A 23,924-nucleotide genomic window follows, 5' to 3' on the forward strand; every position below is an offset into this window, starting at 1 on the left:
CTTCCTACCAATCTGGCACCTGACCCATCTGGAGGCATATGGTCATTATGGGTGCTTATCCTGTTAAGTCTAGTCCAAGAAGTATCACATGGTGGATGGAGTTTTATGCCACTTTAATTTGTCCACAAACTATTCATAAGACTGCCTGTTTATAGAGTTTCAGATAACTAGGCACTTCATGTTTAGACTTCAAATCTCATCTCCAACTAGATTATGTAGTGGGACAGTAGTTCAAGGTATCTGGGAGGAAAGTGGCAAGGAAGGAAAATTTTGCTTTTTAATGTGTTTTTACAATTTTCTTTTTATTTATTTATTTTGCAATAAACAAACCTGCCCACGTGAGGCAACAAGGGAGCCTTTTCAGGTACATTCTAATAACTATCCTTTTAAGAAGCCAGTTATGTTAATTACAGGGAACAAAATACATTACTTTTGTAGGTAAGGATGAGAGTAGTTGTATTAACCTCTTTCTGGCCCTAAGGAGTAAGTAATAGAATTAGTTACTTTTGAAAAACATCATTCTGACCTCTGCTGAGATCATAGTAAGCAATTCCTATCAGAGCCAAGGCATTTCAACATGTCCAATGCTTGAAAAAAATTGGCTGCAATCTCCCATGGATAATGTTTGGAAAATGATGTTATTTCATGCAAACCGTGCATTAGCCGTGCCTGTGCAAGATGAAGCAGATATGATTTGCATGATCCCACCCTAAAAGTCTCTATCACTTGTAATAGAGGCCTGATTTACTGCTCAAGTTTCGGAGATCTGGCCAAAATGTCTATCCCACCCATAGCTCCAAATTTGCTTGGCTGAATGAAACAGAAAATGAAATGATCACTGAACATGGAAAAAAATCCCGCAGAACTGCTGTTAATCCAAGGAAGGTCTTGTTACCTTACTCCAGAAGCTGTGCAAGCCTCCAATTGAACAGGAGAGCATAGGTAGCTAAATGGTTACATTGTGAGTCCCATTTTTTTCTGGTCATCTCATGGGTAGCTGTAAATTTGCTTATGTGAATGAAACAGGATATGAAATGTTTATACGGAGCTACTGTACTCCTGTCTGGTGGGGTAAGGGTCAGATCCAAGAAAACATGTGGGGCCCCAATACAGAGGAATACTTTGGTAGTTATAAAAAGAGAAAGGGGTCCTCCTTGCACCAGGTGAGAAAAAAGGAGAATACAGCAGGAAAAAAATAGTATTTTAATTAACATATTTATTAATTTTAATGGTTTCTATTTTAAACTTTAACAGGAACAAAGTAATTTCCCAATTTCTCATGTTTGGTTTACCTAATTAATTTTCAAACCTAACGTTGCTAAGCGATTTCATCGCTAAATGGAATAAAAAAGGCCATAGAAATGCATTAAAACGTGTTTAATGTGTTCCTATGGGCTTAGAAACTGACCTTATGCGAAGATCCTCCATAGGGGCGGCCATTTTCAGTGCCTCTAAAGCAAGGCAAAACAGCGGGTGGACATTTTGTTTTTCTGGCGGCCATTTTGGAACCACCGATCAGCTCGCCGAAAATGGGGGCTTTGCGATGATCGCTTCCCCGCAATCATTGCAAAGTGATTTTTCCCCATAGGGGCCATCGCTAAGCGATCACTCTGGCAATGGCCAAAACCTCATCGCTCAACGGAGCGATCGCTAAGTGAGGCACCACTGTATATAGAAACTCCTACATCTACCAGGTGCAAACTGTCATGAGATAATTCTGAGGACATCCAGTTTCACCTGACAGTGACTTAAGTCTGGACAGAGATTTCAAGATCAGGGGGAAATTCAGGGAAAACTCTTTTTTCCTTAGCCAAGCTTTCACATATCTTATAGTGCAATCCTATCTAAAGTTGTTTTTACTGTAGCACATATTTTAAAAAGAACTAATTGAATTGCCAGTACTCATTACATTTTATTGCTGCTCTGAATATACAAGTAGCTCGTTGCACTGTGTGTTATTAGCACGTTGTCTTGTCTTTACAAGCAGTCCAGAAGGGTGCACGGAAATGCTCTCTCATTCCCTCTAGTACAGGGCTCCCCAACCCCCGGTCTGTGGCCCGGTGCCAGTCCGTGGCCTTGTCTGGACCAAACCGCGGAGACAGATCTTCTGCCCCCTGCACACACTCCCCCCCACGCCCACACTCACAGCTCCTTCATGCATGTGCATGAGTGTGTGCATGATCAGCGTGAGTACCCCTGCTCCTTCGCACATGTGTATGAGTGCCCCCACCCTTAACACATGTGTGCAAGTGCCCGCAAGTGTGAGTGAGCGCCGCCCCTTTCTGTATGTGTGCACGGACCCTGTCTCCCCCCCACAGGTCCTCAGTGTCAAAAAGTTGGGACCACTGCTCTAGCAGGCAATTCTGATACTGTACTTCACAAATATTTACAAAAATATGATACAAAATGAAATATTTCTCTTGCCATGTATGGCAACATAGCAAAAAAAATCCTGAAAAATTATGGCGAAATTTTAAAATGCCATAAAAAGATCTTTTAAAATTTCATTGGGAAGTAACTAGAAAATGTTTTTCTAGAATGCCTAAATACTGTGTGACTATTTATTACATTACTTTTAACGTAACTTTGTAATTACTTGTTACATTACTAATTACCTAAAGAGTACTGAGATACAGGTTACTTGAATCTAGTTACATGCTAGCCCTGTTAGAAGATTAGTGTTGGGCACAATTCTCTTCTGTCAGCAGAAAAGAATTTCTGCTGTCTTATCTTTGAGATCTGCCAGTGGAGCAGGCTGTCAGTAGACTTGCTCTGCTAGCTCAGATCTGCTGGCAGAAGAGCCAGAATTAGGGTGGAAAGGACCAATGGCCCAAGAGAAGCTAAATAACATTAGATCCACTTTTCTATATCTAGGAAGACAGCCACGGGGCAAGCACATATTTACACAAGTGTGACAGTAATCCTAAATATTTCCATCACTACTAACCTGGGTTGGGTTTAGATCCATCCTGGTCAGTTAGCATTGCAATTTTAGTATGTAGCTGATTCATATCTGTGAACAATTTTTCTTAAAAAAATTAATGCTGCTAAACATATTTTCTCTTTGAGCACATATTTCTAAACATATTTTATCACAGAAAGAACATGAAAGCTGAGATAGCTTGCCATGATACTCAGATATTGTAATATACATATATTTACATACATTGAGATGGTGATGATGTCTCAAGTGTGTTCTGATGTGCCTGTTATCCTGGGAAGTATGAATTCGTTCTGTTTACTTCAAAATGTCAGTAAAATTAGTTCCTTGAAAATCCCTAGCCTGGATACAAAGAAGACAATTTAATGCCATGCCATTAGATTGTTGCTCATATGTAAAGAAACTACTGTACTTTATTAAGCTGATATATTTTATTTCTTCTTCTTTAACTGAAGTTTCATATGCTAACAGAAAACAAATGATTGGCAGGTACACATGAAGCATAAACTTAAAACACACCAATAAATTACCCAGTAAAGGATAGAATACGCCCTTCCCACTGGAAAAGAGCACACACACACGCAATAACTTTGGGCCTGTAACCATGATGGGTACCAAAATATGCAGACTAGCAAATGCAAAACATTTGCTGACAGCACAAGATGCTACGTTATAAATTAACTAGGCTTTCTTTAATCTATGGCTTGGAGGCAATTAAATGAGCCAGACAAACATTTGGTCATAGTATTCCAATCTAAGGCAATGTGTGCACATGTTTTTACTTTGTGCAACTGTGAATAGAGAAAATTAAATTAAAATTCAATTAGATCTGACAGTAGCCTCATTTTGATGAGTACTGGACCCTTGGAAAGCTCTGTGTGGTCTCAAAAGAGGTGGCTTTAAGCATTTCCCAGAATTGCCTAATCCTGATTATATCCTTTGTATCCTTAAAACTACTTCCACTTCCTGGAACTCTCCAAGGCTCTGCTTTATTTTTCTTTCTTTCTTTCTTTCTTTCTTTCTTTCTTTCTTTCTTTCAGGACTTTTTGGTTGGTTGATTGGTTGGTTCTGTTGAGATTTTGATGTGAATGTATTAAATATTAAAGCTGTATAATTAAATGCAAAATGGCTGATGGCTGATTTTACCTGAATCATTGTACTGATTGTATCAAGGTGTGGTGTCAAGGATTAAGACTTAATGTTATAGAGCTGTGGTACATGATGAAACTTTGTGTAACAGAAAATGAAGTAATGTATTTTCTGATTGGTCACAGAACTGTACATAAGTCATGTGTAAAGTGATCGTCTTTATCTGCTGTAAATCAGATCACTTTTTCCTACGTTGTGTGTTGCTTCATGTCATGTTATGCTGCCAGAGGAATGTCTATTGTCTATGTATATATGTAAATAGACTAAGATGCTGGTTTTACTCTCTCAGTGTCATAAGTATGTCTGCTAACCAATATCTCCTTACTCCGCTGATGTTGTGAGAATACAGGTTATAATCAAAATTCGCAACAGGGTTATGGGCCCAGAGGAGATCATTTTTCAAGCAGATAAGTGTTGAATGTCTGGGAGGAAGAACAGCCAAGGCTGAAGTTGCAGCGGAGCTGAGGTCTGACTGAGGTCTGACGGTGCTGAAGTAACTGAGGGTGCTGAAGTAACTGAGAGTGGAAGTACTACAGAGGACAAGGAGCAGACTGAAACAGCAAGTTCCATGATGCAGCAGGTAAGTGGAATACAGTGGTGCCTCGCAAGACTATTTTATCATTTTGTGAAACTCAATTCCCCATTGGAATTCATTGAAATCTAATGTGTTCCAGTTGGGGAAAAATCACTGTCTTGCAAAAATTATCCATAGATAGAAGAAAGACATCCTCTTGCAAAACACAGTTCCCCATACCATCTTGGGGGAAAGCAAGCTGCCTTTGAAATTCAATGGGTCTCAGCTTTCTTCCTCTTTCTTGTTGCTAGAGAAAAAAAAAGGGGCAAAATGAGTCAAACCCCCTTCTGTCCCCTGCCCCCCCAAGTCATGGTGACCCCCTGGCTGCACCTTCCACTCAGTACAGGGCTGCACAGCCCCAGTCCTGCCAGAGGCCAAGAGAGCTCCTCAGTGTTTTGGGGTGCCCTGCGGGACCCCCATCAGGGGCTAGCTGTTCCTCCCACAATCCTCTAGTGCACAGGTATTAGCATAAGGTATTAGCATATGCTAATACCTGTGCACTAGGATTGTGGGAGGAACACCTAGCTAATGCTAGGTGTTCCACCCACAATTAGCATAAGTATTAGTATATGCTAATACCTGTGCACTAGAGGATTGTGGGAGGAACAACTAGCCCCTGATGTGACCAATCAGAAAATACATTACTTCATTTTCTGATACACGAAGTTTCATCATGTACCACAGCTCTATAACATTAAGTCTTAATCCTTGACACCACACCTTGATACAATCAGTACAATGATTCAGGTAAAATCAGCCATCAGCCATTTTGCACTTAACTATACAGCATTAATATTTAATACATTCACATCAAAATCTCAACAGGACCAACCAATCTTCACTGGAGGATGTCCTTGCCTCTCAAAACAGTTTTTTTCCCAAACCCTGTTTCCCAAGACAGTTTCCCCTCCAATTGGAACACATTAATTACATAATACCTACTTGTTTATCCCAAAAAAGTATATGCTGCTGGGGCAAAAGTGTATGTTGCTGGCTTTTCAGGGTCTGCCTCCTGGAAAAACACCAGCATACACTTTCTCCCCAACTTTCTTGGGATAAAAAAGTAGGTCTTATGTAATTAATGTGTTCCAATTGAGGGGGAAAACCATCTTGCAAAGCATTGCCAATGGGGCGATGGTTGCAAATTTAAATGAAAGAGAGTAGTGAACATAGACAGAAACCAAAGGATCATTAAAAAAAAAAAGGAAAATCATAAATATAATCTCCTCATTAATATAACTTATGCAGCAAAGTTCCCCACATTTAGGGAAATCACAGGGATCAGCAACACACCCAAAGTGCAATGGATGAACCTCGCACTTAGAAAACCATTTTTATGACATGGTATTTCCCCTGCAAGATGTAAGTTAGAATGGCCCTTGCATCTCCTACCCCATTCTGTCCCCTAACCCCCCAAGTCATGGTGACCCCCTGGCTGCACCTCCCACAGTACAGGGCTGCACAGCCCCGGTCCTGCCAGAGGCCAAGAGAGCTCCTCAGTGTTTTGGGGTGCCCTGCGGGACCCCCATCAGGGGCTAGCTGTTCCTCCCACAATCCTCTAGTGCACAGGTATTAGCATAAGGTATTAGCATATGCTAATACCTGTGCACTAGGATTGTGGGAGGAACACCTAGCTAATGCTAGGTGTTCCACCCACAATTAGCATAAGTATTAGTATATGCTAATACCTGTGCACTAGAGGATTGTGGGAGGAACAACTAGCCCCTGATGTGACCAATCAGAAAATACATTACTTCATTTTCTGATACACAAAGTTTCATCATGTACCACAGCTCTATAACATTAAGTCTTAATCCTTGACACCACACCTTGATACAATCAGTACAATGATTCAGGTAAAATCAGCCATCAGCCATTTTGCACTTAACTATACAGCATTAATATTTAATACATTCACATCAAAATCTCAACAGGACCAACCAATCTTCACTGGAGGATGTCCTTGCCTCTCAAAACAGTTTTTTTTCCCAAACCCTGTTTCCCAAGACAGTTTCCCCTCCAATTGGAACACATTAATTACATAATACCTACTTGTTTATCCCAAAAAAGTATATGCTGCTGGGGCAAAAGTGTATGTTGCTGGCTTTTCAGGGTCTGCCTCCTGGAAAAACACCAGCATACACTTTCTCCCCAACTTTCTTGGGATAAAAAAGTAGGTCTTATGTAATTAATGTGTTCCAATTGAGGGGGAAAACTATCTTGCAAAACATTGCCAATGGGGCTATGGTTGCAAATTTAAATGAAAGAGAGTAGTGAACATAGACAGAAACCAAAGGATTATTAAAAAAAAAAAGGAAAACCATAAATGTAATCTCCTCATTAATATAACTTATGCAGCAAAGTTCCCCACATTTAGGGAAATCACAGGGATCAGCAACACACCCAAAGTGCAATGGATGAACCTCGCACTTAGAAAACCATTTTTATGACATGGTATTTCCCCTGCAAGATGTAAGTTAGAATGGTCCTTGCATCTCCTACCCCATTCTGTCCCCTAACCCCCCAAGTCATGGTGACCCCCTGGCTGCACCTCCCACTCAGTACAGGGCTGCACAGCCCCGGTCCTGCCAGAGGCCAAGAGAGCTCCTCAGTGTTTTGGGGTGCCCTGCGGGACCCCCATCAGGGGCTAGTTGTTCCTCCCACAATCCTCTAGTGCACAGGTATTAGCATATACTAATACTTATGCTAATTGTGGGTGGAACACCTAGCATTAGCTAGGTGTTCCTCCCACAATCCTAGTGCACAGGTATTAGCATATACTAATACTTATGCTAATTGTGGGTGGAACACCTAGCATTAGTTAGGTGTTCCTCCCACAATCCTAGTGCACAGGTATTAGCATATGCTAATACCTTATGCTAATACCTGTGCACTAGAGGATTGTGGGAGGAACAGCTAGCCCCTGATGGGGGTCCCGCAGGGCACCCCAAAACACTGAGGAGCTCTCCTGGCCTCTGGCAGGACCGGGGCTGTGCAGCCCTGTACTGAGTGGGAGGTGCAGCCAGGGGGTCACCATGACTTGGGGGGTTAGGGGACAGAATGGGGTAGGAGATGCAAGGGCCATTCTAACTTATATCTTGCAAGGGAAATACCATGTCATAAAAATGGTTTTCTAAGTGCGAGGTTCATCCATTGCACTTTGGGTGTGTTGCTGATCCCTGTGATTTCCCTAAATGTGGGGAACTTTGCTGCATAAGTTATATTAATGAGGAGATTACATTTATGATTTTCCTTTTTTTTTTTTTAATGATCCTTTGGTTTCTGTCTATGTTCACTACTCTCTATCATTTAAATTTGCAACCATAGCCCCATTGGCAATGCTTTGCAAGATGGTTTTCCCCCTCAATTGGAACACATTAATTACATAAGACCTACTTTTTTATCCCAAGAAAGTTGGGGAGAAAGTGTATGCTGGTGTTTTTCCAGGAGGCAGACCCTGAAAAGCCAGCAACATACACTTTTGCCCCAGCAGCATATACTTTTTTGGGATAAACAAGTAGGTATTATGTAATTAATGTGTTCCAATTGGAGGGGAAACTGTCTTGGGAAACAGGGTTTGGGGAAAAAAACTGTTTTGAGAGGCAAGGACATCCTCCAGTGAAGATTGGTTGGTCCTGTTGAGATTTTGATGTGAATGTATTAAATATTAATGCTGTATAGTTAAGTGCAAAATGGCTGATGGCTGATTTTACCTGAATCATTGTACTGATTGTATCAAGGTGTGGTGTCAAGGATTAAGACTTAATGTTATAGAGCTGTGGTACATGATGAAACTTTGTGTAACAGAAAATGAAGTAATGTATTTTCTGATTGGTCACAGAACTGTACATAAGTCATGTGTAAAATGAACATCTTAATCTGCTGTAAGTCAGATCACTTTTTTACGCTGTGTGTTGCTTCGTGTCATGTTATGCTGCCAGAGGAATTTCTATTGTCTATGTATATATGTAAATAGACTAAGTTGTTGGCTTTACTCTCTCAGTGTCATAGTGTCATAAGTATCTTTGCTAGCTAGTATCTCCTTACTCTGCTGATGTTATGAGAATACAGGTTATAATCAAAATTCTCAACAGGTTGGTCTGTGGGTCAGTTGATTGGCTTGTAGAAAGGAAATCCTGAACTAAAAATCAGAGCACTATCATGAGGTATTTAAAGCTAATCACAATAGATTCTGCAAGCTCTTTTCTTTATCTTTTTGAAAGATAAAATAGCAAAAATAAAATGTGCTTTAAAGATAATTGAGAGACAGTGTGGTACATTTTGCTGCTTCATGTGGATTACTAAATGGTGTCTTCCCACCCCATCTCACTCCCATCCCATCTATGAATGTATACGATGTCTCATATCATGAAGCTCTTGCTGGCTATCATGTATTACACATGCTCAATTTTCAGGACATATTATCCTTCCATAACATAGTAAAATATCATAATAAAAGCAAAGAAAAGCAATGGAGCATCAAAACATAATAGATCACATGGAAAAATGACAGCACACAAATCAATAAATCAGATAAGTGTAGCAAATCAAAACAAGATTAAAATTACAGCAACATATAAAGCAATATCAGCATTACAAATATTCTGAAGCTGACTAGAATCTTTAGAGCTTAATAAAAACCAGCAGTATATTCTATTCGTTGCAAAAATGAAGACCTATAATGACCGTAGATATAGAGTTATTTTATCATATAGGTTTTTCGGTGTTGTTTTATGCTATGTTTTTGTTGAGGCTGAATGCAAACACAACAACAAATATAAAAAATGATTGCCCCTTTGGGCAACAATAAGCAATATGGGAAGATGTGAGGCTTGTTGACAAATAAATATATATCCATACAGAAGTGAAGGAACTCTGTGGTTTCTTTGGCCTGAATCTGATTTGCAGTCTCAACTAGGGCAGACCCATTGAAGCAGTCGGATTTATTAAACTGCTAAAACACCGCTCAGCAACTGATTCAGTGGGTCCGTTCAAGTTGGCACTAGTAATTTACACATTTTTCTTCCCTAGTTGATACCATCACCAGTATCCTACTGAACCTGTGATGAGTGAAAAGTCCCACCAAAGCAGTAATGCAATAGCCTTCTACTTGTGCAAGTGCTGCCATTTTATGAGCAGAGAATGGGTTTTCATTATGGAGATCAATAGCCATGTTTGCACAAGTGGCAAAATCACATGTTACTATGCCAGTAGGAACTTTTGCTCGGGGGAAGCTTGATAGGATATTGACCATACCGCCACATTATGGAGTCTCTGTTCTTAGATTGGTTCATGTGCAAACACAATAAATAATAATATCTGAATAATCTGAATTTGTTTTCTCCAGAATGGTTCATCAGGCAATATACAACAGATTTGCCATGCAGCATTTTACAGTCAGACATTTTTAATGTAGCATATATTTCCATTGTCTGGAGTCCACTTTTTCTAAAGCTACCAGATGACTAGTATCTGAAGAAGTGGGCTTGAAGCCTCAAAAGGTTCATGTGAAATAAAAATTGGTGAACCATTTTGGAGAACTCAAAAAACTTGGCTAGTATTTTCTAAACTCTGCGTTGGCTTTTAACAAAGGTAACACCATAATCTGATTTTTGGTTATAGTATCTCTCTCCAAGGAGAGTAGCAAAAGAAACGGCTGACCATAACCAGATAAAGTTGGTCCAGTGCCATCTAGTGACAAGACCTTATAATAAAACTATCCACAAAAAGAAAAACATGGCAGGTGATACTGCTCTGCAAGCAGTTTTCAAATAAAAATATCTGCGATTGTCTCACAGAAATTCTGTACCTTAGAATAGTTGGCTGCCCTGAATTTCTTTTGGAGAGCTGTGTGCTTACCAAACATGTCTAGAAAAGGTATGTGGGTCTAATACTGCTCCGCATCCTGCTAGTGATTAATGGTATAGTCAAATCTGACTACCATCTGATGGCATTGAAAAGAACAACTAGCTCTTCATAAGGGGAACTGAATATTCAGGAATCATGAACACTGGCAGGTAACTATTTTCCCATTCACACATTACTATGGGAGATTGGATGAAGTCAATAAAAGTTGCAAATATCAAGTCTCTGAAGCATCCCTAAAACACGTTCCTTACAGAGGGGAGATCCACTGGAACGGTAATGCTCAGCTTCAACTATATGTGTTAAATGTTGGTTGTCAGAAGAGAATAAGCTGGAATCAAATGATCATGGATGACAATAATAATCTTAGAACTTCAGAGCTGGAAGGGACCCTATGGATAATCAAATGCAGCCCCTGTCACAGAGCACAGTGGGGAATCGAACCCCAGATCGAAACCACTGAACTACGGCAGTTCAAATAAAAATAGTCTTAGAACTGCAGAGCTGAAAGGGTCCTATGGACCACGTGGTCTAGCCCCTCTTGAGGAGACATAGTGGGAAATTGAACTCGTAACGTCTGGCTCCACAGCCAGAAACCGAAACCACTGAGCTATCCAATAGTTTTGCTAAGCTGTGTCACTGTTATTTATTAATGCATTAATTTCATTTACATGCAATTCTTCAGTCTGAAGCCCCCCAAACTGATGCACACCACAATAGTATTACATATAGAAACATAACAATCTAATAATAATAGTAAAACTGCAAATAAAAATTAGAAACAATCTAACTTCTACCAAACAAATGTTATCTAGTATGGATTGCCACACAATTAATGTTTGTGGTAGACTAGCAGTTCTTAACATCCAAAGAACCATTGCGACAGTCCCCCCCCCCCCCCCATTCTATCCTGAATGCCTGCAAGAAGATCATGCTTCGCAGGGACTCAGTGATAGAATTTTAACATGTAGGAACAGCAGCATGAAAAGTTATTTTTCTAACACGTTCAAGCCAGACAGCTTTGATTGTTGGCGTATTCAGCAGAGCAGATCCAAACAACCTCAGTTGGTGCATATGGGTATAACTAGGGGCTGTCCAGTAAATGGACCAGTCCCTGATGTAAGCACTATGGGTTAGCATGACCTTGTTGTATTTTAAAGAAAACTGAACAATGAAAAATGGTAGAGCCAATTGCTAAAGCTGTCATCCAGAACAGATTAGAAGTTTGTCCTCTGGATATGTAGGATTTTCATTCTCATTAAGTAAGTAAATAAATAAATAAATAAAGTCTATGACTCTTTCTTATGATTCCAGCACTCGGCTGTCATTTGCTAAGTCGTTGAAATATTCCAGACTTGTCCCTGTTTTCTGTTTTGGCTCCTCTCGTTTGCTTTCGACTAGCAGCTTTTAAAACATGATATATGATGTTTTGTACCTTGCTGAAAAGCCTCCGTGTTTCATAAGCAGAGTTTCCTGAACTGTAGCATCTTTAATACCTTAAATTAGCTTTTACAAGGTAGTTGTTTAAGTTAAATCATATGAGAATTTCTAACCAAATGTTAATAACATGATTTGGCAGGAGAGAGTGCTTCATTTTAAGAATGCACAGAACTAATAGTACTAGAGAGTGTACTAAATAATGAAAATCAGGGAATTATTTTCAGTTACAACTTGCAATTCCAGGTTTAATGTAATATATAGACAAACACAAGTCATGACATGGTATGGAGGAATTTGTATAATTTGTTACAAGTTAAGAGAATGTGCATTGCTAATATTTACTTGCTTTCTCTCCCACAAGATTTTCCTCAGATTGCTTCAACAATCAAACTTACGAATTAAGCCTGTGCATGCTTTCAAAAAGCCAGTCACAAAGCAATGTGTGTTGGATATAAGGTACACAGATGAGGAAAATCACACATCACTATGAGAGGTGTCATTTACCACTTGAGATTCTTTCTGCCAATAATATGACGCGTATATTTTCTAGTCTGACTCTCTTATTATTTATCATTATTCATTACATTTTAAATTTTATGTTTCCACAAAAGAATAGTGCCCACAGTAGCTTTAAAAGGGTCTAAAAACAAATTAAAGACAAATAAACCATTCAAACATCACAATAATTAAAACCATGAAAACTTTCAATGTGCTCCATAAAGCTCAAAACAGTTTAAAGGCCAGTTTCAAGAGAGGTGTCTTGAACCTTTCTTAAAAGTGGTAGCTGACTGCAACTCAAATAATCTGGGAGCAATGTAAGAGAAAGCCTTCTCCTGCATGTCTATTCAGCAGGACTACATAGGTGACAGTATCCTCACCAGGGGCCCTCCTGAAGATCGTAACAATTGGACAGCTTGCCAACAAAGTAAGGTAAAGGTAAAGGTTCCCCTTGACATTTAGTCCAGTCGTCCCCAACTCTAGGGTGCGGTGCTCATCCCCGTCTCCAAGCCGTAGAGCCAGCGTTTGTCCTTAGACAGTTTCTGTGGTCATTTGGCCAGCACGACTAGGCACAAAACTCTGTTTACCTTCCCATCGAGATGGTACCTATTTATCTACTCGCATTTATATTCTTTTGAACTGCTAGGTTGGCAGGAGCTGGGACAAGCGATGGGAGCTCACTCCATCGCGTGGATTCAGTCTTATGACTGCTGGTCTTCTGACCCTGCAGCACAGAGGCTTCTGTGGTTTAACCTGCAGCACCACCATGCCCCCCTTCACAACAAAGTCAGTCATAGCAAATAAAATTAAATATGTTCCCTTATATAGAACCATAGTTTGCATGTCATGGAAGCTGAGGAGGAAGACAGAAATTTGGGTCCCCTCCCCACATCTGAGCTGATGAATAAGATAGAATATAGCTACATGAGATTTTTAGATTCTCCCCTTTGTTTTCTCACCCCGTTTTCTTCTTCTTTTCTTTTCTTTCCTTTCCTTTTTTATTTTTTGCTTTTTTGTTTGTTTTTGTTTTTTCCTGTCATGCCTGACTATGGGGCTGTTCCTTGGGGTATCTGTTCCCACTCATATTCCAGGGAATTCCCTTGAGCTGGTTTTCTGTATTGGGCAGGATAGTGATGATCTGCGTGCAGAGAAAACCTCAGTAGTTGCATTGACATGGACATTAGAACCACAGAGTCATAGAATAATGGAGTTGGAAGGGCTCTATAAGGCGACTGAGCCCAAACTCCTGCTCAATGCAGGAATCCAAATCAAAGCAGATCATAACAGGCAGTTGCCTAATTTTCTCTTTAATTCCTCCAGTGTTAGAACAGCCACCGTATCCTAAGGTAATTAGTCCCATTGTTGTACTTCTCTAACAGTTTTTTTACTGATATTCAACCAAAATCTTGAGCCCATTATTCTGTGCCCTGCACTCTGGGATGACTGAAATTCTTTTCTTTTTAAATAAATTTATTTTATGGTTGTTGTGGGTTTTTCGGGCTCTTAGGCTGTGTTCTGAAGGCTGTTCTTCCTAAAGTTTCGCCAGTCTCTGTGGCCGGCATCTTCAGAGGATAGCACTCTGTGCTCTGGTGCAGTTTGTTTGGGAGTTGAGTATTTATGGCTGTGAGATCAGCTTTTGCTCTTTTCGGAGATGGGTGATTATGGTGATCAGTGTGTTTTTGTTGTGGGTGTATTGTTGTGATAAGGAGGAGAGGTTATCTGTCACTGTGATTGATGGGTGTTGTTTGCTGGTCTTTTCTGTGTAGTGATCACTGGTCCTTCTGGCTGGGTAGAGTTCATTGACCTATTGCACGCTATATTTTTCAATGCTGGGAGCCAAATTTTGTTGAGTTTCAAACTTTCCTCTTTTTTGTTGAAATTCTGCTGGCGTTTGTGGATTTCAGTGGCTTCGCTGTGCAGTCTAACTTTATTTTACTAATCCATTCAAAATAGCACAACACAACAATACCTATTGTATTATAATAATAATAAAATTCTTATTCATAAACTCATACCTTCACATATACACACTTACATTATCTCTTTATCTTTTCACATAGTATCTTCTGTGGCTCATGATTGCATTTTTATGTCTAGCTGATGCCACATAGAATAACCAGCAGTTCAACCCATTGCCCACTTGGTTTATGCTATTTTTTTAACTCAATGTCGGATTTCAACAGGGGGTGCCATATTCCACCAAGATTTCATGGCATGATTGAGAATGACAATCTTTCAGCATTTGAAGAGTATTGTCATATCTCCCTTCCATCATCTTTTCTCAAGACTAAACACATCTAGTTATTTCAGTGTTTCTTCAGGGTTAGTTTCCAGTCTCCTGATCATCCTTGTTGCCCTCCTCTGAACTTGTTCCAGTTTGTCTGAATCCTTCTTAAAGTACAGTGTCCACAAATGGACACAGTAATCAAGATGAGACCTCACCAGTGCTGATTAGAGGGGAACTCATGCTTTACTGGATTTGGAGACAATACTTCTGTTAATGCAGGCTAAAATAGCATTGGTCTCTTTTGCAGCTGCATTGCACTGTTGGCTCATATTCAGCTTGTGATCCACAACAGTTCCAAGTTCCTTCTCATAGGAAGTATTACTGAGCCAAGTATCCCCCATCTTGTAACTTTATGTTTGCTTTCTTTTTCCCAGGTGTATGACCTTGCACTTATCCCTGTTAAATTTCATTCTGTTGTTTCCAACCCAATGTTCAAACCTATCAAGATCTTTTTGAATGTTGTTGCTGTCTTGGAGGATATTAATTATTCCACCCAATTTTGATTAGCATTCCTTGCATATATCACATCAATTAATTCAGATGTTGAAGTGTACCGGGCCAGGACTGAGCCTTGTAGTAACCTACTTGCTGCACTCTCTGAGTACCATTCTGTTATCAACTATATATCCACTTTATAGTTGTTCTATCCAGCCCATACCTAGTTAGCTTGCTAATCAGAGTATCATGGGGCACTTTGTCAAAAACTCTGCTGAAGTGAAGATATTTTTGTCTGTAGCATTCCCACTGTCTACCAGAGAGGTTACCCAGTCAAAAACATAGTCTGGCAGAATTTGTCCTTGACAAATCCATGTTGGCTTCTGGTTATTACTGCATTGTTTTCAAGGTGCTTTCAGAATGACTGCTTTGTAATACCATCCAGAATTGTCCATGGGATTGATGGACAATTCCAGGCTGAGTGGCCTGGAGTGTTCAAGTGCCTCCTTTTTGTTCTTTTTTGGAAATGGGGACAAAGTTAGTCCTCCTCCTGTCATCTGGCATTTCACCATGATTTCAAGAAAAAAATATTTATTTATTTATAATTTTAAGAAAATTTCAGACAGTGATTCTGAAAGTTCTTCAGCCAGTTCTTTCAATTCTCTGATACAATTCATCAGGCCATGAAGATTTGAACTCATTCAAATTAATAAGGTGTTACTTGACTATTTGCTTATCAATCTCAAGTTGAAATCCTGTCTCCTCAACTTGTGCATCACATTTGCCTAAGAGGTCATAGACTGTCTTTTGAGAAAAAAAAATTGAAGTAAAGATACAGTAAGAATTGAGAACTTCTGTCATCCTTTGTCATTTGTTAGCATTTTCCCATCCTCACTGAGTAGCTGAGCTACTGCTTCTTTTTTTCTGTTTTGTGTTACTCATGTACCCAAAGAATGCTCTCTCTCTCTCTCTTTTTGGTTGCTTTTATTGTGCAAGATTGTGCTAACCTCAGCTCATTCTCAGCTTTTGCCTTCCTAAGGCCATCCCTGCAGTTCTTTGCTACCTGACTATATCCTTCTTTTGTTGCCGGGTCTTCATTAAACTTCCTACATGTGACCTTTTTTGTTTTCAGGTCCTCTCTGAGCTTTTTGTGAAGCCACATTGGTCTTTTTTTTTTTTTTTTTTTTTTGCTGTCTTCCACCTTTTTCTATTGTTGAAGTTTTTCATCCCTGTGTCTTTAGAATTTTATTTTTAAGAAAAAAAATTTTCACCCATATTACATTCCTTTTCTTGTTAAAACATCCTGCCACAGGACATTACTTATCACTGTGCCAAGTTAATTAAAAATGGTTTTCCTAAAATCCAGCATACATGTCTGGCTACCCCCCAGTTTTCTTTGATATCAAAAAGTTCGGTACAATATGGTCACTTTCCCCCTGAGTTCATCTTACTGCCACTTCATCCACTGAGTCATGTCTATTGTTTAGAATTCAATCAAGGATAACTAGTCCTCTAGTTTCTTCCTCTACTTGTAGGAAAAAATTATCAGCAACATAAGCCAGGAATTTCTTGGAAGGGACATATTTGGCAGAATTTGCCTCCCAACAGATATCCAGATAATTGAAATCTCCCATTACTGTTACACTGTGTCTCTTTGAAATCCTGGCAATTTGTTTTTCAAAGGTTTCATCCCCATCTTCTCCTTGATTGGGTGCTTGGTACTAAACTCCAACTACCATGCTCCTTTTATTTTTTTTAACCTAATTATATTAATCCAGATGCTCTCAGTGGGGATATCAAGCTCATCCACCTGTATTTCTGTGCAGGAATATGTATTTTTGACATATAGTGTGGCTCTACTTTCCTTTCTATTCTTTCTGTTCTTTTTGAACAATTTATATCCTTCAGATGCTGTATTTCAGTCATGGGAATCATCCCAAGTTTCAGTTATCCCTATCAAGGGATTTACCCTTCTGAACTAATATTTCCATTTCTTCTTCTCCCCCCGCCCACATACTCCTGGCATTCATATATACTGTAGATACTAGAGATTGTGTGGTTTCTGTTCTGCTTTCCTTTGTACTTCTTTATGAAGACTGTTATTGGGCCACACAGATCACCACCTGGCAGGGTTTAGGCTTAGTAGAACTCTGTGCCTCTGCACAGGTGGGGTAGGATGGGGCCAATGAAAATGTTTCACTCTGGAAGACTGATCGATTCAAATGGTTTCCTGATGGCTTTCGGGGAGTTTCCTGTTTCCTGGATTCAGTTGAGGACCTGGTTGATCTATGGAATGGGGAAATGGCCAGGGCTATTGACACAATAGCTCCTAAGCATTCCTTCCCATGGACTGCAGCCCAACTAATGCTTTGGCTTACTGAGATGCTGGGGATGATGAAACAAGTGAGATGGAGACTAGAGCAATGTCAGAAAACGGGAAGCTCATTGGAAAACCTACGCCATGGCAGAGGTAGTAGCAAAGAAGCTATTTTGTATGCCATTTTACAGATAAAGTCACTTGGTTTCATTCTGACTGAGATGCTGTAGATAATACAAGTCCTGTTGATGTAACTTTGGCCCCTGCTTGTCCTTTAAGAATGGATAAATTTCAGTTTGTGTTGCCTGAAGATGTAGACAGGATCTTTGGAGAGGTGAAGCCACATGTGTGTATTGGCCAGAGTATGTGGAAATGCTGTTTTAAAAAAATTAAACTTCCACAGCTACACAGCATTCCAGACAGAAACCCATAGAGTAGATTAGTGTATTAATTTACAAGTGTCCCTCAGATACACCTCCCCTTATAGTGCAGTGAGTTTTTAGTCGGGTTTAGTCAGATTTACTTTACATTACTTTAGTTCAACTGGCATACAGTCTTAATATAAATAGTCAGAAACTCTGGTTTAACTCTGGCCATGTGACCATGGAAGATTGTCTTCGGACAAAACGCTGGCTCTATGGCTTGGAAACGGGGATGAGCACCGCCCCCTAGAGTTGAACACGACTGGACAAAAATTGTAAAGGGGAACCTTCACCTTTACCTTTACCTGGTTTAATAAGAATAAAAATGTATCTCTTTACTTACCAAAAATCTCCAAGTCCGAATACAAAACTAAAACATGTTCACTGGTTGCTTATTATAGTATTTTAACTTGCTGGCTTCATTATAAGTTTTTCCTCGCTAAGTTTACTGGTTACATAAGTACTTATATGGATAACCTGTCTCTAATATTTCTAAACATGAACATACAGACTCATTTCTAAAACTGGTATGTTGCTGAACTAACACTGAACACTGAGACTCTGACTGATCCTGACTGAAGTAGAAAAGGCGGGAAATGGAAGCTGAGGTACAGTAATGGACTGCATGAGAGCTAACAAACTGAAACTGCTTCCTTCTGCTGAACCTGCTAGCCAGGTCTGGCTGGCTATGAATGGGAGCCTTCATGTATGTTTGGTCTCTCCTTATGTATGTTTATGTTTTAATCAGACCTGGACTAGACTGGACAGCCCTTCAAAATGGGCCGCACTTTCTGCTACTGCAGTTCTGGATTACGTTCTAACCTTAGAAATCTCTAAGGCTGCAACACACAGACCTCGGGCCTTGAGGCACATATGATTGATCCCAATGTTCTGACCCTGGCTATGTTTCAGCATCTGAAATTGCACAACTGTGATTTTCAATGGGTGTACCAGTTTCGACACATTACCCACCCATTGCCCTTGGTACAGCTGTTGCAGTTCAGCTGCTGGCTAAGGTAGTTTCCAACTCAACATTGGTCACAGCATGGGAAAATCTGAGTTGACTGCACAGTATTAGAATCAGATTGTGCTCTTTTGAATTCACCCCTTCAAGCCCATGGCTTCACTTCCTTATTGCGCTGCCAGCACTACACTCAGAACAGAGAAAGCTTTGATGCAATTCATTCCCTGATGGTTCAGGTAGGAAGTGTTTCATGTAGAAAATTAAACAGAGGACCTGAACTACATTTAAGTCTTGAGAAAATGGTAAAGAAGACGGGGGAGGGGAGAGATTGTGAAAGCTGATTTAGCAGGTGCATTGATGACTTTGTTGAGAGAAAGAGAAGTTCAAAGCAGTGGACTGGATTAAATCAGTGGAACATTTTAAAGCCAGGAGGACCATTTAGAGGTGGATCTAAAGACCGATAGTGCTAAAAAGTTAAAAGAATGTTCTAAAAGATCATGCTGATATGGCCATATTTACTAGAAAGGAAACAGTCAACCGCATTCCTTTGGAGTCTCTCAAATTAAGATAACAAGGATTTACGAACATTATAAAAGAGGTAACTGCAATCAGCAAGATAAAAAGTTGATTAATACACTTGTGAGGATTTGTCAGAAGGGTCACATCAAGGGCATATTTTGGGTATTTTATAGGCAAGTAAGCTATGTTGATATATTTTGATTAAACCTTTGAAAGAAGCATAGTCATAGGGAGCAAAATCTGCTAATCACTGTTCTCAGGAAGGTCAGGACATCGTAGTGTCCTATTTTATTGCTCCTTCTGCCATCTCAGCAAACCTTCTCTCTCTCTCTCTCTCTCTCTCTCTCTCTCTCTCTCTCTCTCTCTCTCTCTCTCTCTATATATATATATATATATATATATATATATATATATATATAGAGAGAGAGAGAGAGAGAGAGAGAGAGAGAATGTTTTGTGTGTATGTATGGATGCATGGATGGATGCATGGATGCACGCGCGCGCGCGCACACACACACACACACACACACACACACACACACACACACACACACACACACACACACACACAACATACTGCTTATATGCCGCCCCATAGCACTTAAAGCACTTTCTGGGTGGTTTAGAAGTTAATTATACAGGTGACACATTGGACATTTACACATTTACTAAAATTTACCCCCATCAGCTACGATGGCTATGGAAGATGGGGGCTGTAGTTTAGCAACACTTGTATCAGAAGGCCACACTTTGCTCAGTCCTGCATATTATGCTTTTTGTGTTACCAAATTTGGCTAAATCCAATTGCTCATCCCAAACAAAGCAGACCTACTGAACAAGACTTGTCCTATTAACATTTAGCTAAGTTCCATTGATCCACAGTATTAACCAATCTTTGTTATGTGCTGTCAAGTCAAGTACTGACTTATAGCAACTCTAATAGGGCTTTCAATGTAAGTGAGATATTTATAGAGTGGTTTTTACCACTTCCACTCCCCCAGTGGGCTTCCATCTCTGTTCTCCTGAATCCCAGTTTATCACTGTACCACTACACCATATTGGATATCAGGCCTGCTCTAGTTAGGACCAAAAACTGGATTTATCCCAAGGTCAATTACATGAAGCACATAGCATGTAGAGTTGTGTTGTTCTGTGTTGTTGTTTTCACTGAAGAGTACATTTATGCAGTGCAAACCTAAAATAAGATTAGAGCATTTGGGTGGGAGAGGTTGAAATCTTATTCCTATACATTTTTTATTTAGACCTCTGCCTACCCACTTTCAAAGGGGGTTAAAAAAACACCCTTGTTGTCTGGTGTGTATGTGCTTCTCCTCTGTAAAGGGATGCTTTTTTTAAAAAAAAAACAGTTGGGGAAGTTTTACACTTCGTCCACTGATGGTGTGCCGAATCTTGATTGGGGTCAAGTATGCTTATGTCATGTGGTGGCACTGCAGATTAAACCTCAGAAGCCTCTGTGCTGCAAGGTCAGAAGACCAGCAGTTGTAAGATCGAATCCACGTGACAGAGTGAGCTCCCGTCGCTTGTCCCAGCAACTGGCAACCTAGCAGTTCAAAAGCATGTAAAAATGCGAGTAGATAATTAGGTGCCACCACAGTGGGAAGGTAACGGCGTTCTGTGTGTAGTCGCGCTGGCCACATGACCACAGAAACTGTCTTCGGACAAACGCTGGCTCTACGGCTTGGAGATGGGGATGAGCATTGTGCCCTAGAGTTGGACATGACTGGACTAAATGTCAAGGGGAACCTTTACCTATGCTTATATAACACTCTATGATTCCATGAGACTGTATATATACTTTTAAATGAGTATTGCAAACACAAACTTTATGAAAATGTTGTAGATATGGCCATATTCAGATTAGTTCTCTGCCACAGTCTTGGTGGAAATCCCTTGGTTCTATAGTTATATCAATCTGAAGTTGCTTTTCAGAACAGACAGCACTCTATACCATTCCACAGGGCGTCTGTTATGCAAAGCAGCTTCAGATCGATGAAACTACATCACCCAAGACTGTGGCAGAGAACTGGATTACCTGCACTGTGGTCCTGGCAGCTGGAAGCCCATCTGACCTATTTATACTAAAGAAATCACACAGCAGCAAATACAAAATGGGTGGGGGTGGGTAGGGATGTGGAGGCCACTAAATTATCTAAATGTGGAAATATCTTCCCTGACCTAAACCAGGTGATCTGATCAGAAAATTTTTTGAGCAAGTGTAAAACTCATTCATCAAAAATATAGCCATTTAAACTCAAAAATAGTGGCAAAACCCTTCCTGGAATGCCTCGCACCCCCACCCCCCAGGTCTCTGACTCAAAGTGGCATCCTTGAACAAAAGAGCTTAAAAAGTTTCCAGGGCAGAACAGCTGAAGAAAAAATCATCAAAGGGTTTCCTCTGTCTTCTCTGGCAAAGGACAAGAAAATAGTACTATAGCTTTAAATCTTGCTATGTGTGTCAATCAGCTTCTCAGTGCTAGAGGATCTGTACTGACACCAAAGGGAACTCTTTGTTAATGGCTATTGTCAAGGTAGCAGTCACTGTTTGTAGTTAGTAATCTTAGTAATCTTAGAACTGCAGAGCTGGAAGGGACTGGCCCTGTGGACCATTGTGTCCGGCCCATATCAAGGAAGCACAGTGAGAATTGAACTCCCAACCTCTGGCTCTGTAACCAGATATCTAAACCATGGAGCTATCCAGCAGTTCCCTTACATTTCTTTCTTTCTTTCTTTCTTTCTTTCTTTCTTTCTTTCTTTCTTTCTTTCTTTCTTTCTTTCTTTCTTTCTTTCTTTCTTTCCTTCCTTCCTTCCTTCCTTCCTTCCTTCCTTCCTTCCTTCCTTCCTTCCTTCCTTCTTTCTTTCTTTCTTTTATTTATTTATTTATTTCAACAGAAATTCGGCTGGCACCCTCGCTGGGTGTTTTTAAAAGCCAGTTAAAAACTTGGTTATTCAGGCAGGCCTTCCCTCCAGTCAATTAAGTCTTTCTCCTTTTTTCTTTTCTTTCCTCTTCCATCTTGGTAATCCTCTCTTTAAATTAATTGTTTTAAATTGAAATTGTAATTGTAATTTTATGATTTTATATATTTTTATACTGCTCTGTTGTAAGCCGCCCCGGGTAGACATGGTCTAGAGGGGCGGGGTAAAAATCAAATCAAATCAAATCAAATCAATCAATCAATCAATCAATCAATCAATCAATCAATCAATCAATCAATCAATCAATCAATCAATCAATCAATCAATCAATAAAATTTATTTATTTATTTATTTATTTATTTGTTTGTTTAAGTTTATTTATTTATTTATTTATTTATTTATTTATTTATTCCTTTCTCCTAAAAAAAGTGATCCAAGGAAGGTTACAGTATTAAATAGGTTACCCCCACTATCCAGTCTCTTACTCACCCAGGCCTGTGTGTAATAATCTGTTAACTGGGGCAACAGCCATGCATTATTGGGCCGTGGTTTATGATAATTTACACCAGATAAAGCATTTTGGGGCTTTCTTAATTACCAGGGGAAAAAAATTATGAACTCCAAAGCAACAGGCATGCTTTAATTTATTTACACAGGTAGCTTTTTTAATAATCTGTGAGCCCTTTAAGAGTATAAAGGGAACAGTCTATCAATGGGCAATGTTTTTGTCATCATAGTAAGAATATGACTAAAAGGTTTTGGTTTTTTAACACAAGCATTTGTGTAACTAAGTGACTTTTCAGAGCCAGATTCACCTGAAAGCTGTCTAGAGTCTCTATCTGCTTTGGAAGCCAAAATTAACCACGTTGGTTTGGCTTGGTGCTGAAGTCCACCAAAGGGAACACAGATAGAACTCTAAAAAGTCTGTACTGAGCTGGAGACATTTGGAAATTCACACCTGCCAATAGTGATACATCATGTTCCAAGTCTTTTGCTTTATCTCCAAGCCAGGATGTGTTTCTCTAAATGAAACAGCAAACAACATGTTTCTTTGTATTCATGCTATCCCTCAAACGGGATCTTGCTGGAAGTATGAACAGAAAATCTGGAACCTCTATTTGTTTTGAATTCTCCTCTTCCAGGCAGGTTTCAATAATCTTCTTGGATTATTTAATCATAGCAGCCCAGATGCTGAGTATTTGTGGATCACTTTTGCAGTGGAGTCATGTTTCCTGTGGGTGCAAATCCAGCCTCAAGGATCAGCAGGTATCATGCATTTGCCAATGGGATGAGCCTTCTGGAAAGTCCACTCCGAGTCTCCCTGCCCTGCTTTCCCTTCCTTTCCTTTGCCACTCAATGGGCATGTGCCTCCATCAGATAGATAGATAGATAGATAGATAGATAGATAGATAGATAGATAGATAGATAGATAGATAGATAGATAGATAGATAGATAGATAGATAGATAGATAGATAGATAGATAGATAGATAGATAGATAGATATAGTTTAGTCAAAAGGTGCTCCTACTTGCCCCACCATTGCAGCTGATCCTAAATGCCTTACAATTCCAGGGGTAT

The 23,924-nt window shown here is 39.7% G+C and overlaps 3 non-coding genes across 3 annotated transcripts; 1 reads left to right on the forward strand and 2 right to left on the reverse strand.

The window, feature by feature from the left end:
- Nucleotides 1-5,865: 5,865 nt before the first annotated feature.
- On the reverse strand, nucleotides 5,866-6,034 carry LOC140705220 (U1 spliceosomal RNA). The gene has a single exon (XR_012084678.2). It is a non-coding gene; the product is annotated as a U1 spliceosomal RNA (small nuclear RNA).
- Nucleotides 6,035-6,975: 941 nt separating this feature from the next.
- Nucleotides 6,976-7,144, reverse strand: LOC144587659 (U1 spliceosomal RNA). Its single transcript, XR_013542825.1, has one exon. It is a non-coding gene; the product is annotated as a U1 spliceosomal RNA (small nuclear RNA).
- A 607-nt stretch (nucleotides 7,145-7,751) lies between these two features.
- On the forward strand, nucleotides 7,752-7,920 carry LOC144587664 (U1 spliceosomal RNA). The gene has a single exon (XR_013542829.1). It is a non-coding gene; the product is annotated as a U1 spliceosomal RNA (small nuclear RNA).
- The last annotated feature ends 16,004 nt before the right edge of the window (nucleotides 7,921-23,924 follow it).

This window comes from Pogona vitticeps, chromosome 2 (assembly GCF_051106095.1).
Source record: "Pogona vitticeps strain Pit_001003342236 chromosome 2, PviZW2.1, whole genome shotgun sequence".
Classification (NCBI taxonomy): domain Eukaryota; kingdom Metazoa; phylum Chordata; class Lepidosauria; order Squamata; family Agamidae; genus Pogona; species Pogona vitticeps.